Raw genomic sequence first — 14,684 nt, 5'->3', positions numbered from 1 at the left:
AGAGGGCATAGCCTCAGATAAAATGAGAAAAGAAGCTGTCTTAGAAACTGGATCGTGATGTGAGAATTCATCTCACAGAGTTACACACCCCTTTCGTGGAAGAGTCATTTAACACTGTCTTTGAGGAACCTGAGAAGGGCTACTTCGGTTCGAATTCAGGCCTACGCTGAAATACCCTCGATGCAAAACGTGAGCGAAGCTGTGTGAGAAACTTCTCTGTGATACGTGAATTCATCACACAGAGTTACAACTGAGTCTTCAGGAAGCAGTTTGCTAACACCGTTTTCGTGGAATCTGCAAAGTGATATTTGGGGGCGCATTGAGGCCCATAGTGAACACGGAAACATCCTCCGATATTAACTAGAAAGAAGCAGTCTCAGAAATTGCTCTGTGATGTTGAATCCACCACACAGAGATTCACCTTTACCTTCTTGTAGCAGTTTGCTAACACTGTTGCCGTGGATTCTGCAAAGTGATCTTTGGGAGCTCATTGTGGGCTACGGGGAAAAGAAAATATCCTCAGATAAGAAGCGGAAGGAAGCTTTCTGAGAAACTGCATTGCGGTGTGTGAATGCACCTCACGGAGTTACACTCTTCTCTTCAGTGATCAGTTTGCCAACACCGTTTTCTTGAAGCTTGCGATGAGATACTTCTCAGCGCTAGCTGCTTACGGTGACAAAGGAAATATCCTCAGATAAGAAATGAAAGAAGCTTCCTCGGGAATTGCTTTCAGATACGAGACTTCAGCTCCCAGAGTTACATCACTGTGTCTTGGAGCCGTTTCCTAGCACTGTTTTTGTGGATTCTGAGAACTGATAATTTCGGATGGGAACTGATAATTTCGGCTGGGAGGCAGGAACTGTCCTCCGAGAAAAAGCGGAAGGAAGCTTTCTGAGAAACTGCTTTGTGATGTGTGAATTCATTTCAAAGGGTTACACCACTCTTTCATGAGGAGTTTGCTAGCACTGTGTTTGTAGAATCTCACGAGTGATATCTTGGATAGCGTTGAATCCCATGGTGAATCATGAAATCTCCTCAGACCAATCTGCAGAGAGGCCTCCTCTGAAACTCCTTTGCTGTGGGTGACTTCGGCTCACAGAGTTCTACCATTGTTTCCCTTGAGACGCTTGCTAACAGTGTTTTTGCAGAATCTGCTCTAAGACACACAGTGGGGCTCTGAGACCACAAATAACCTCAGCTCGAAAACGAAAAATAGAAGCTTTCTGAGAAACTGCTTTGTGATGTGTGACTTCAACTCACTGAATTACACCTGCGTTTCATGGAGCCGTTGGCTACCCCCGTTTCTGTGGAATCTGGAAACTGATATTTCAGACCCCTTTGAGGACTACGGGGCCAAAGGAAATATCCACCGTTACAAAGGAGAAAGAAGCTTTCTGAGAAACTTCTTTGTGATCTGTGAATTCATCTCACAGACCTGCAGCTTTCTCCTAATGAAGCCCTTCGCGAAGACTGTTCTCGTGGAATTTGCAAAGTGATATTTGGGAGCTCACTGAGGGCTCCGGTGAAAAGGAAAAAGCCTCAGATGCACACTGGAAAGAAGCTTTGTGAGAAACTGCATTGCGCTGTGTGAATGCACCTCCCAGAGTTACACTTTTCCGTGATGAGTTTGACAAGACCGTTTCCTTGAAATCCGCAATGGGAGACTTCTTGGAGCTACGCAGCTTACCGTGACAAAGGAAGTATCCCTAGATAAAAATGACAGAAGCTTCCTCAGAAATTGCTTTCAGATACGTGACTTCATCTGACCGAGTTACATCACTGTTTCTTGGAGCCGTTTCCCAGCACTGTTTATGTGGATTCCGAGAACTGATATTTCGGATGGGTTTGGAGAGTGTGGGGAGAAAGGGATTATCCTCCGAGAAGAAGCAGGGTGCAGCTTTACGAGAAACAGCTTTGTGACGTGTGAGTTCATTTCAAAGGCTTTCACCACTCTTAGGAGCACACGGAGGGATATGGTGAGAAAAGAAAGGTCCTCAGATAAAAACTGGAAAGAAGCCTTCGGAGAAACTGCATTGTGACATGTGAATGCGACTCCTAGACTTCCACGAAACTTTTCACTGACCCGTTTGCTAACACTGTTTGATTGCAGTCTGCACTGGGCTATTTCTCAGCGCAATGAAGCTTACGGTGACCCAGAAAATATCGTAAATGAAAACTGGAAAGAAGCTTTGTGAGAAACTTCTCAGTGAAACGTGAATTCATCTCACAGAGTTCCCACTTAGTCTTCGCGAAGCAGTTTGCTAACACCGTTTTCCTGGAATCTGCGTAGTACTATCTGGGAGGGCATTGAGGGCCCACGGTGAAAACGGAAACATCCTCAGATCGTAACGAGAAAGAAGCTGTCTCCGAAATTGCTTTGTGATGTGTCAGTTCAGCACACAGAGATTCACCTTCCCTTCTTGTAGCCCTTTGCCAGCACTGTTTCCCTGGATTCTGCAAAGTGATATTTGGGAGCTCATTGAGGGCTACAGGGAAAAGGAAATAGCCCCAGATAAAAACTGGAAGGAAGCGTTCTGAGAAACTGCATTGCGATGTGTGAATGCAACTCACAGAGTGACACTTGTCTCTTCAGTGACCAGTTTGCTCACACAGTTTCCTTGAAATCTGCCTTGGGATGCTTCTTATCACAATGAAGCTTACGGTGACAAAGGAAAACTCCTCAGAAAACATTAAAAGAAGCTTTCTTAGAAACTGGTTTGGGATGTGTGAAATCATCTCCCAGCGTTACATCGGCGTTTTGTGGGGCAGTCGTTTAACACTGTCTCTCAGGAACCCGAGAAGGGCTACTTTGGATGGAATTGAGGCCTACGCTGATGAAGGACATATCCCCCATTAAAAACGTGAGAGAAGCTTTGTGAGACACTTCTCTGTGCTACGTGAATTCAACACATAGAGTTACAGCTGAATCTTCAGGAAGCAGTTTGCCACCACTGTTTTCCGGGAATCTGCAAAGTGATATTTGGGGGCGCATTCAGGGCCCGTGGTGCCAAAGGAAACATCCTCGGACGATAACTAGAAAGAAGCTGACTCAGACATTGCTTTGTGATGTTGAATTCCCCACACGGAGCTTCACCTTTACCATCTTGTAGCAGTATGCTAACACTGTTTTCATGGATTCCGCAAAGGGATGTTTGGGAGCTCATTGAGGCCTATGGTGAAAAGGGAAATATCCTCAGACACAAACAAGAAAGAAGTGTCTTGAGAAACGGCGTTGGGATGTGTGAATGCAACTCACGGAGTTACAGTTTTCTCTTCAGTGATCAACTTGCTCACACAGTTTTCCTGAAATCTGCCATGGCATATATTTCTTAGCGCAATGAAGCTTACAGAGGGCATAGCCTCAGATAAAATGAGAAAAGAAGCTGTCTTAGAAACTGGATCGTGATGTGAGAATTCATCTCACAGAGTTACACACCCCTTTCGTGGAGGAGTCATTTAACACTGTCTTTGAGGAACCTGAGTAGGGCTACTTCGGTTCGAATTCAGGCCTACGCTGAAATACCCTCGATGCAAAACGTGAGCGAAGCTGTGTGAGAAACTTCTCTGTGATACGTGAATTCATCACACAGAGTTACAACTGAGTCTTCAGGAAGCAGTTTGCTAACACCGTTTTCGTGGAATCTGCAAAGTGATATTTGGGGGCGCATTGAGGCCCATAGTGAACACGGAAACATCCTCCGATATTAACTAGAAAGAAGCAGTCTCAGAAATTGCTCTGTGATGTTGAATCCACCACACAGAGATTCACCTTTACCTTCTTGTAGCAGTTTGCTAACACTGTTGCCGTGGATTCTGCAAAGTGATCTTTGGGAGCTCATTGTGGGCTACGGGGAAAAGAAAATATCCTCAGATAAGAAGCGGAAGGAAGCTTTCTGAGAAACTGCACTGCGGTGTGTGAATGCACCTCACGGAGTTACACTCTTCTCTTCAGTGATCAGTTTGCCAACACCGTTTTCTTGAAGCTTGCGATGAGATACTTCTCAGCGCTAGCAGCTTACGGTGACAAAGGAAATATCCTCAGATAAGAAATGAAAGAAGCTTCCTCGGGAATTGCTTTCAGATACGAGACTTGAGCTCCCAGAGTTACATCACTGTGTCTTGGAGCCGTTTCCTAGCACTGTTTTTGTGGATTCTGAGAACTGATAATTTCGGATGGGAACTGATAATTTCGGCTGGGAGGCAGGAACTCTCCTCCGAGAAAAAGCGGAAGGAAGCTTTCTGAGAAACTGCTTTGTGATGTGTGAATTCATTTCAAAGGGTTACACCACTCTTTCATGAGGAGTTTGCTAGCACTGTGTTTGTAGAATCTCACGAGTGATATCTTGGATAGCGTTGAATCCCATGGTGAATCATGAAATCTCCTCAGACCAATCTGCAGAGAGGCCTCCTCTGAAACTCCTTTGCTGTGGGTGACTTCGGCTCACAGAGTTCTACCATTGTTTCCCTTGAGACGCTTGCTAACAGTGTTTTCGCAGAATCTGCTCTAAGACACACAGTGGGGCTCCGAGACCACAAATAACCTCAGCTCGAAAACGAAAAATACAAGCTTTCTGAGAAACTGCTTTGTGATGTGTGACTTCACCTCACTGAATTACACCTGCCTTTCATGGAGCCGTTGGCTACCCCCGTTTCTGTGGAATCTGGAAACTGATATTTCAGACCCCTTTGAGGACTACGGGACCAAAGGAAATATCCTCCGTTACAAAGGAGAAAGAAGCTTTCTGAGAAACTTCTTTGTGATCTGTGAATTCATCTCACAGAATTGCAGCTTTCTCCTAATGAAGCCCTTCGCGAAGACTGTTCTCGTGGAATTTGCAAAGTGATATTTGGGAGCTCACTGAGGGCTCCGGTGAAAAGGAAATAGCCTCAGATGCACACTGGAAAGAAGCTTTGTGAGAAACTGCATTGCGCTGTGTGAGTGCACCTCCCAGAGTTACACTTTTCAGTGATGAGTTTGACAAGACCGTTTCCTTGAAATCCGCAATGGGAGACTTCTTGGAGCTACGCAGCTTACCGTGACAAAGGAAGTATCCCTAGATAAAAATGACAGAAGCTTCCTCAGAAATTGCTTTCAGATACGTGACTTCATCTGACCGAGTTACATCACTGTTTCTTGGAGCCGTTTCCCAGCACTGTTTATGTGGATTCCGAGAACTGATATTTCGGATGGGTTTGGAGAGTGTGGGAAGAAAGGGATTATCCTCCGAGAAAAAGCAGGGTGCAGCTTTCTGAGAAACAGCTTTGTGACGTGTGAGTTCATTTCAAAGGCTTTCACCACTCTTGGGAGCACACGGAGGGATATGGTGAGAAAAGAAAGGTCCTCAGATAAAAACTGGAAAGAAGCCTTCGGAAAAACTGCATTGTGACATGTGAATGCGACTCCTAGACTTCCACGCAACTTTTCACTGACCCGTTTGCTAACACTGTTTGATTGCAGTATGCACTGGGCTATTTCTCAGCGCAATGAAGCTTACGGTGACCCAGGAAATATCGTAAATGAAAACTGGAAAGAAGCTTTGTGAGAAACTTCTCAGTGAAACGTGAATTCATCTCACAGAGTTCCCACTTAGTCTTCGCGAAGCAGTTTGCTAACACCGTTTTCCTGGAATCTGCGTAGTACTATGTGGGAGCGCATTGAGGGCCCACGGTGAAAACGGAAACATCCTCAGATCTTAACGAGAAAGAAGCTGTCTCCGAAATTGCTTTGTGATGTGTCAGTTCACCACACAGAGATTCACCTTCCCTTCTTGTAGCCCTTTGCCAGCACTGTTTCCCTGGATTCTGCAAAGTGATATTTGGGAGCTCATTGAGGGCTACGGGGAAAAGGAAATAGCCTCAGATAAAAACTGGAAGGAAGCGTTCTGAGAAACTGCATTGCGATGTGTGAATGCAACTCACAGAGTGACACTTGTCTCTTCAGTGACCAGTTTGCTCACCCAGTTTCCTTGAAATCTGCCTTGGGATGCTTCTTAGCGCAATGAAGCTTACGGTGACAAAGGAAATCTCCTCAGAAAACATTAAAAGAAGCTTTCTTAGAAACTGGTTTGCGATGTGTAAAATCATCTCCCGGCGTTACATCGGCGTTTCGTGGGGCAGTCGTTTAACACTGTCTCTCAGGAACCCGAGAAGGGCTACTTTGGATGGAATTGAGGCCTACGCTGATGAAGGACATATCCCCCATTAAAAACGTGAGAGAAGCTTTGTGAGACACTTCTCTGTGCTACGTGAATTCAACACATAGAGTTACAGCTGAATCTTCAGGAAGCAGTTTGCCACCACTGTTTTCCGGGAATCTGCAAAGTGATATTTGGGGGCGCATTCAGGGCCCATGGTGCAAAAGGAAACATCCTCAGACGATAACTAGAAAGAAGCTGACTCAGAGATTGCTTTGTGATGTTGAATTCCCCACACGGAGCTTCAAATTTACCCTCTTGTAGCAGTATGCTAACACTGTTTTCATGGATTCCGCAAAGGGATGTTTGGGAGCTCATTATGGCCTACGGTGAAAAGGGAAATATCCTCAGACACAAACAAGAAAGAAGTGTTTTGAGAAACGGCGTTGGGATGTGTGAATGCAACTCACGGAGTTACAGTTTTCTCTTCAGTGATCAACTTGCTCACACAGTTTTCCTGAAATCTGCCATGGCATATATTTCTTAGCGCAATGAAGCTTACAGAGGGCATAGCCTCAGATAAAATGAGAAAAGAAGCTGTCTTAGAAACTGGATCGTGATGTGAGAATTCATCTCACAGAGTTACACACCCCTTTCATGGAAGAGTCATTTAACACTGTCTTTGAGGAACCTGAGAAGGGCTACTTCGGTTCGAATTCAGGCCTACGCTGAAATACCCTCGATGCAAAACGTGAGCGAAGCTGTGTGAGAAACTTCTCTGTGATACGTGAATTCATCACACAGAGTTACAACTGAGTCTTCAGGAAGCAGTTTGCTAACACCGTTTTCGTGGAATCTGCAAAGTGATATTTGGGGGCGCATTGAGGCCCATAGTGAACACGGAAACATCCTCCGATATTAACTAGAAAGAAGCAGTCTCAGAAATTGCTCTGTGATGTTGAATCCACCACACAGAGATTCACCTTTACCTTCTTGTAGCAGTTTGCTAACACTGTTGCCGTGGATTCTGCAAAGTGATCTTTGGGAGCTCATTGTGGGCTACGGGGAAAAGAGAATATCCTCAGATAAGAAGCGGAAAGAAGCTTTCTGAGAAACTGCATTGCGGTGTGTGAATGCACCTCACGGAGTTACACTCTTCTCTTCAGTGATCAGTTTGCCAACACCGTTTTCTTGAAGCTTGCGATGAGATACTTCTCAGCGCTAGCAGCTTACGGTGACAAAGGAAATATCCTCAGATAAGAAATGAAAGAAGCTTCCTCGGGAATTGCTTTCAGATACGAGACTTCAGCTCCCAGAGTTACATCACTGTGTCTTGGAGCCGTTTCCTAGCACTGTTTTTCTGGATTCTGAGAACCGATAATTTCGGATGGGAACTGAAAATTTCGACTGGGAGGCAGGAACTATCCTCCGAGAAAAAGCGGAAGGAAGCTTTCTGAGAAACTGCTTTGTGATGTGTGAATTCATTTCAAAGGGTTACACCACTCTTTCATGAGGAGTTTGCTAGCACTGTGTTTGTAGAATCTCACGAGTGATATCTTGGATAGCGTTGAATCCCATGGTGAATCATGAAATCTCCTCAGACCAATCTGCAGAGAGGCCTCCTCTGAAACTCCTTTGCTGTGGGTGACTTCGGCTCACAGAGTTCTACCATTGTTTCCCTTGAGACGCTTGCTAACAGTGTTTTCGCAGAATCTGCTCTAAGACACACAGTGGGGCTCCGAGACCACAAATAACCTCAGCTCGAAAACCAAAAATACAAGCTTTCTGAGAAACTGCTTTGTGATGTGTGACTTCAACTCACTGAATTACACCTGCCTTTCATGGAGCCGTTGGCTAAACCCGTTTCTGTGGAATCTGGAAACTGATATTTCAGACCCCTTTGAGGACTACGGGGCCAAAGGAAATATCCTCCGTTACTAAGGAGAAAGAAGCTTTCTGAGAAACTTCTTTGTGATCTGTGAATTCATCTCACAGAATTGCAGCTTTCTCCTAATGAAGCCCTTCGCGAAGACTGTTCTCGTGGAATTTGCAAAGTGATATTTGGGAGCTCACTGAGGGCTCTGGTGAAAAGGAAATAGCCTCAGATGGACACTGGAAAGAAGCTTTGTGAGAAACTGCATTGCGCTGTGTGAGTGCACCTCCCAGAGTTACACTTTTCCGTGATGAGTTTGACAAGACCGTTTCCTTGAAATCCGCAATGGGAGACTTCTTGGAGCTACGCAGCTTACCGTGACAAAGGAAGTATCCCTAGATAAAAATGACAGAAGCTTCCTCAGAAATTGCTTTCAGATACGTGACTTCATCTGACCGAGTTACATCACTGTTTCTTGGAGCCGTTTCCCAGCACTGTTTATGTGGATTCTGAGAACTGATATTTCGGATGGGTTTGGAGAGTGTGGGGAGAAAGGGATTATCCTCCGAGAAAAAGCAGGGTGCAGCTTTCTGAGAAACAGCTTTGTGACGTGTGAGTTCATTTCAAAGGCTTTCACCACTCTTGGGAGCACACGGAGGGATATGGTGAGAAAAGAAAGGTCCTCAGATAAAAACTGGAAAGAAGCCTTTGGAGAAACTGCATTGTGACATGTGAATGCGACTCCTAGACTTCCACGCAACTTTTCACTGACCCGTTTGCTAACACTGTTTGATTGCAGTCTGCACTGGGCTATTTCTCAGCGCAATGAAGCTTAAGGTGACCCAGGAAATATCGTAAATGAAAACTGGAAAGAAGCTTTGTGAGAAACTTCTCAGTGAAACGTGAATTCATCTCACAGAGTTCCCACTTAGTCTTCGCGAAGCAGTTTGCTAACACCGTTTTCCTGGAATCTGCGTAGTACTATCTGGGAGCGCATTGAGGGCCCACGGTGAAAACGGAAACATCCTCAGATCGTAACGAGAAAGAAGCTGTCTCCGAAATTGCTTTGTGATGTGTCAGTTCACCACACAGAGATTCACCTTCCCTTCTTGTAGCCCTTTGCCAGCACTGTTTCCCTGGATTCTGCAAAGTGATATTTGGGAGCTCATTGAGGGCTATGGGGAAAAGGAAATAGCCTCAGATAAAAACTGGAAGGAAGCGTTCTGAAAAACTGCATTGCGATGTGTGAATGCAACTCACAGAGTGACACTTGTCTCTTCAGTGACCAGTTTGCTCACACAGTTTCCTTGAAATCTGCCTTGGGATGCTTCTTAGCGCAATGAAGCTTACGGTGACAAAGGAAATCTCCTCAGAAAACATTAAAAGAAGCTTTCTTAGAAACTGGTTTGCGATGTGTGAAATCATCTCCCGGCGTTACATCGGCGTTTCGTGGGGCAGTCGTTTAACACTGTCTCTCAGGAACCCGAGAAGGGTTACTTTGGATGGAATTGAGGCCTACGCTGATGAAGGACATATCCCCCATTAAAAACGTGAGAGAAGCTTTGTGAGACACTTCTCTGTGCTACGTGAATTCAACACATACAGTTACAGCTGAATCTTCAGGAAGCAGTTTGCCACCACTGTTTTCCGGGAATCTGCAAAGTGATATTTGGGGGCGCATTCAGGGGCCATGGTGCAAAAGGAAACATCCTCAGGCGATAACTAGAAAGAAGCTGACTCAGACATTGCTTTGTGATGTTGAATTCCCCACACGGAGCTTCACCTTTACCCTCTTGTAGCAGTATGCTAACACTGTTTTCATGGATTCCGCAAAGGGATGTTTGGGAGCTCATTGAGGCCTATGGTGAAAAGGGAAATATCCTCAGACACAAACAAGAAAGAAGTGTTTTGAGAAACGGCGTTGGGATGTGTGAATGCAACTCACGGAGTTACAGTTTTCTCTTCAGTGATCAACTTGCTCACACAGTTTTCCTGAAATCTGCCATGGCATATATTTCTTAGCGCAATGAAGCTTACAGAGGGCATAGCCTCAGATAAAATGAGAAAAGAAGCTGTCTTAGAAACTGGATCGTGATGTGAGAATTCATCTCACAGAGTTACACACCCCTTTCGTGGAAGAGTCATTTAACACTGTCTTTGAGGAACCTGAGGAGGGCTACTTCGGTTCGAATTCAGGCCTACGCTGAAATACCCTCGATGCAAAACGTGAGCGAAGCTGTGTGAGAAACTTCTCTGTGATACGTGAATTCATCACACAGAGTTACAACTGAGTCTTCAGGAAGCAGTTTGCTAACACCGTTTTCGTGGAATCTGCAAAGTGATATTTGGGGGCGCATTGAGGCCCATAGTGAACACGGAAACATCCTCCGATATTAACTAGAAAGAGGCAGTCTCAGAAATTGCTCTGTGATGTTGAATCCACCACACAGAGATTCACCTTTACCTTCTTGTAGCAGTTTGCTAACACTGTTGCCGTGGATTCTGCAAAGTGATCTTTGGGAGCTCATTGTGGGCTACGGGGAAAAGAAAATATCCTCAGATAAGAAGCGGAAAGAAGCTTTCTGAGAAACTGCATTGAGGTGTGTGAATGCACCTCACGGAGTTACACTCTTCTCTTCAGTGATCAGTTTGCCAACACCGTTTTCTTGAAGCTTGCGATGAGATACTTCTCAGCGCTAGCAGCTTACGGTGACAAAGGAAATATCCTCAGATAAGAAATGAAAGAAGCTTCCTCGGGAATTGCTTTCAGATACGAGACTTCAGCTCCCAGAGTTACATCACTGTGTCTTGGAGCCGTTTCCTAGCACTGTTTTTGTGGATTCTGAGAACCGATAATTTCGGATGGGAACTGATAATTTCGGCTGGGAGGCAGGAACTATCCTCCGAGAAAAAGCGGAAGGAAGCTTTCTGAGAAACTGCTTTGTGATGTGTGAATTCATTTCAAAGGGTTACAAAACTCTTTCATGAGGAGTTTGCTAGCACTGTGTTTGTAGAATCTCACGAGTGATATCTTGGATAGCGTTGAATCCCATGGTGAATCATGAAATCTCCTCAGACCAATCTGCAGTGAGGCCTCCTCTGAAACTCCTTTGCTGTGGGTGACTTCGGCTCACAGAGTTCTACCATTGTTTCCCTTGAGACGCTTGCTAACAGTGTTTTCGCAGAATCTGCTCTAAGACACACAGTGGGGCTCCGAGACCACAAATAACCTCAGCTCGAAAACGAAAAATAGAAGCTTTCTGAGAAACTGCTTTGTGATGTGTGACTTCAACTCACTGAATTACACCTGCCTTTCATGGAGTCGTTGGCTACCCCCGTTTCTGTGGAATCTGGAAACTGATATTTCAGAGCCCTTTGAGGACTATGGGGCCAAAGGAAATATCCTCCGTTACAAAGGAGAAAGAAGCTTTCTGAGAAACTTCTTTGTGATCTGTGAATTCATCTCACAGAATTGCAGCTTTCTCCTAATGAAGCCCTTCGCGAAGACTGTTCTCGTGGAATTTGCAAAGTGATATTTGGGAGGTCACTGAGGGCTCCGGTGAAAAGGAAGTAGCCTCAGATGCACACTGGAAAGAAGCTTTGTGAGAAACTGCATTGCGCTGTGTGAGTGCACCTCCCAGAGTTACACTTTTCCGTGATGAGTTTGACAAGACCGTTTCCTTGAAATCCGCAATGGGAGACTTCTTGGAGCTACGCAGCTTACCGTGACAAAGGAAGTATCCCTAGATAAAAATGACAGAAGCTTCCTCAGAAATGGCTTTCAGATACGTGACTTCATCTGACCGAGTTACATCACTGTTTCTTGGAGCCGTTTCCCAGCACTGTTTATGTGGATTCCGAGAACTGATATTTCGGATGGGTTTGGAGAGTGTGGGGAGAAAGGGATTATCCTCCGAGAAAAAGCAGGGTGCAGCTTTCCGAGAAACAGCTTTGTGACGTGTGAGTTCATTTCAAAGGCTTTCACCACTCTTGGGAGCACACGGAGGGATATGGTGAGAAAAGAAAGGTCCTCAGATAAAAACTGGAAAGAAGCCTTCGGAGAAACTGCATTGTGACATGTGAATGCGACTCCTAGACTTCCACGCAACTTTTCACTGACCAGTTTGCTAACACTGTTTGATTGCAGTCTGCACTGGGCTATTTCTCAGCGCAATGAAGCTTACGGTGACCCAGGAAATATCGTAAATGAAAACTGGAAAGAAGCTTTGTGAGAAACTTCTTAATGAAATGTGAATTCATCTCACAGAGTTCCCACTTAGTCTTCGTGAAGCAGTTTGCTAACACCGTTTTCCTGGAATCTGCGTAGTACTATCTGGGAGCGCATTGAGGGTCCACGGTGAAAACGGAAACATCCTCAGATCGTAACGAGAAAGAAGCTGTCTCCGAAATTGCTTTGTGATGTGTCAGTTCACCACACAGAGATTCACATTCCCTTCTTGTAGCCCTTTGCCAGCACTGTTTTCCTGGATTCTGCAAAGTGATATTTCGAAGCTCATTGAGGGCTACGGGGAAAAGGAAATAGCCTCAGATAAAAACTGGAAGGAAGCGTTCTGAGAAACTGCATTGCGATGTGTGAATGCAACTCACAGAGCGACACTTGTCTCTTCGGTGACCAGTTTGCTCACACAGTTTCCTTGAAATCTGCCTTGGGATGCTTCTTAGCGCAATGAAGCTTACGGTGACAAAGGAAATCTCCTCAGAAAACATTAAAAGAAGCTTTCTTAGAAACTGGTTTGCGATGTGTGAAATCATCTCCCGGCGTTACATCGGCGTTTCGTGGGGCAGTCGTTTAACACTGTCTCTCAGGAACCCGAGAAGGGCTACTTTGGATGGAATTGAGGCCTACGCTGATGAAGGACATATCCCCCATTAAAAACGTGAGAGAAGCTTTGTGAGACACTTCTCTGTGCTACGTGAATTCAACACATAGAGTTACAGCTGAATCTTCAGGAAGCAGTTTGCCACCACTGTTTTCCGGGAATCTGCAAAGTGATATTTGGGGGCGCATTCAGGGCCCATGGTGCAAAAGGAAACATCCTCAGACGATAACTAGAAAGAAGCTGACTCAGACATTGCTTTGTGATGTTGAATTCCCCACACGGAGCTTCACCTTTACCCTCTTGTAGCAGTATGCTAACACTGTTTTCATGGATTCCGCAAAGGGATGTTTGGGAGCTCATTATGGCCTATGGTGAAAAGGGAAATATCCTCAGACACAAACAAGAAAGAAGTGTTTTGAGAAACGGCGTTGGGATGTGTGAATGCAACTCACGGAGTTACAGTTTTCTCTTCAGTGATCAACTTGCTCACACAGTTTTCCTGAAATCTGCCATGGCATATATTTCTTAGCGCAATGAAGCTTACAGAGGGCATAGCCTCAGATAAAATGAGAAAAGAAGCTGTCTTAGAAACTGGATCGTGATGTGAGAATTCATCTCACAGAGTTACACACCCCTTTCGTGGAAGAGTCATTTAACACTGTCTTTGAGGAACCTGAGAAGGGCTACTTCGGTTCGAATTCAGGCCTACGCTGAAATAACCTCGATGCAAAACGTGAGCGAAGCTGTGTGAGAAACTTCTCTGTGATACGTGAATTCATCACACAGAGTTACAACTGAGTCTTCAGGAAGCAGTTTGCTAACACCGTTTTCGTGGAATCTGCAAAGTGATATTTGGGGGCGCATTGAGGCCCATAGTGAACACGGAAACATCCTCCGATATTAACTAGAAAGAAGCAGTCTCAGAAATTGCTCTGTGATGTTGAATCCACCACACAGAGATTCACCTTTACCTTCTTGTAGCAGTTTGCTAACACTGTTGCCGTGGATTCTGCAAAGTGATCTTTGGGAGCTCATTGTGGGCTACGGGGAAAAGAGAATATCCTCAGATAAGAAGCGGAAAGAAGCTTTCTGAGAAACTGCATTGCGGTGTGTGAATGCACCTCACGGAGTTACACTCTTCTCTTCAGTGATCAGTTTGCCAACACCGTTTTCTTGAAGCTTGCGATGAGATACTTCTCAGCGCTAGCAGCTTACGGTGACAAAGGAAATATCCTCAGATAAGAAATGAAAGAAGCTTCCTCGGGAATTGCTTTCAGATACGAGACTTCAGCTCCCAGAGTTACATCACTGTGTCTTGGAGCCGTTTCCTAGCACTGTTTTTGTGGATTCTGAGAACCGATAATTTCGGATGGGAACTGATAATTTCGACTGGGAGGCAGGAACTATCCTCCGAGAAAAAGCGGAAGGAAGCTTTCTGAGAAACTGCTTTGTGATGTGTGAATTCATTTCAAAGGGTTACACCACTCTTTCATGAGGAGTTTGCTAGCACTGTGTTTGTAGAATCTCACGAGTGATATCTTGGATAGCGTTGAATCCCATGGTGAATCATGAAATCTCCTCAGACCAATCTGCAGAGAGGCCTCCTCTGAAACTCCTTTGCTGTGGGTGACTTCGGCTCACAGAGTTCTACCATTGTTTCCCTTGAGACGCTTGCTAACAGTGTTTTCGCAGAATCTGCTCTAAGACACACAGTGGGGCTCCGAGACCACAAATAACCTCAGCTCGAAAACGAAAAATAGAAGCTTTCTGAGAAACTGCTTTGTGATGTGTGACTTCAACTCACTGAATTACACCTGCCTTTCATGGAGCCGTTGG

This window comes from Macaca fascicularis, chromosome Y, assembly GCF_037993035.2.
Source record: "Macaca fascicularis isolate 582-1 chromosome Y, T2T-MFA8v1.1".
NCBI lineage: Eukaryota > Metazoa > Chordata > Mammalia > Primates > Cercopithecidae > Macaca > Macaca fascicularis.
This window is presented reverse-complemented; position numbering follows the sequence as displayed.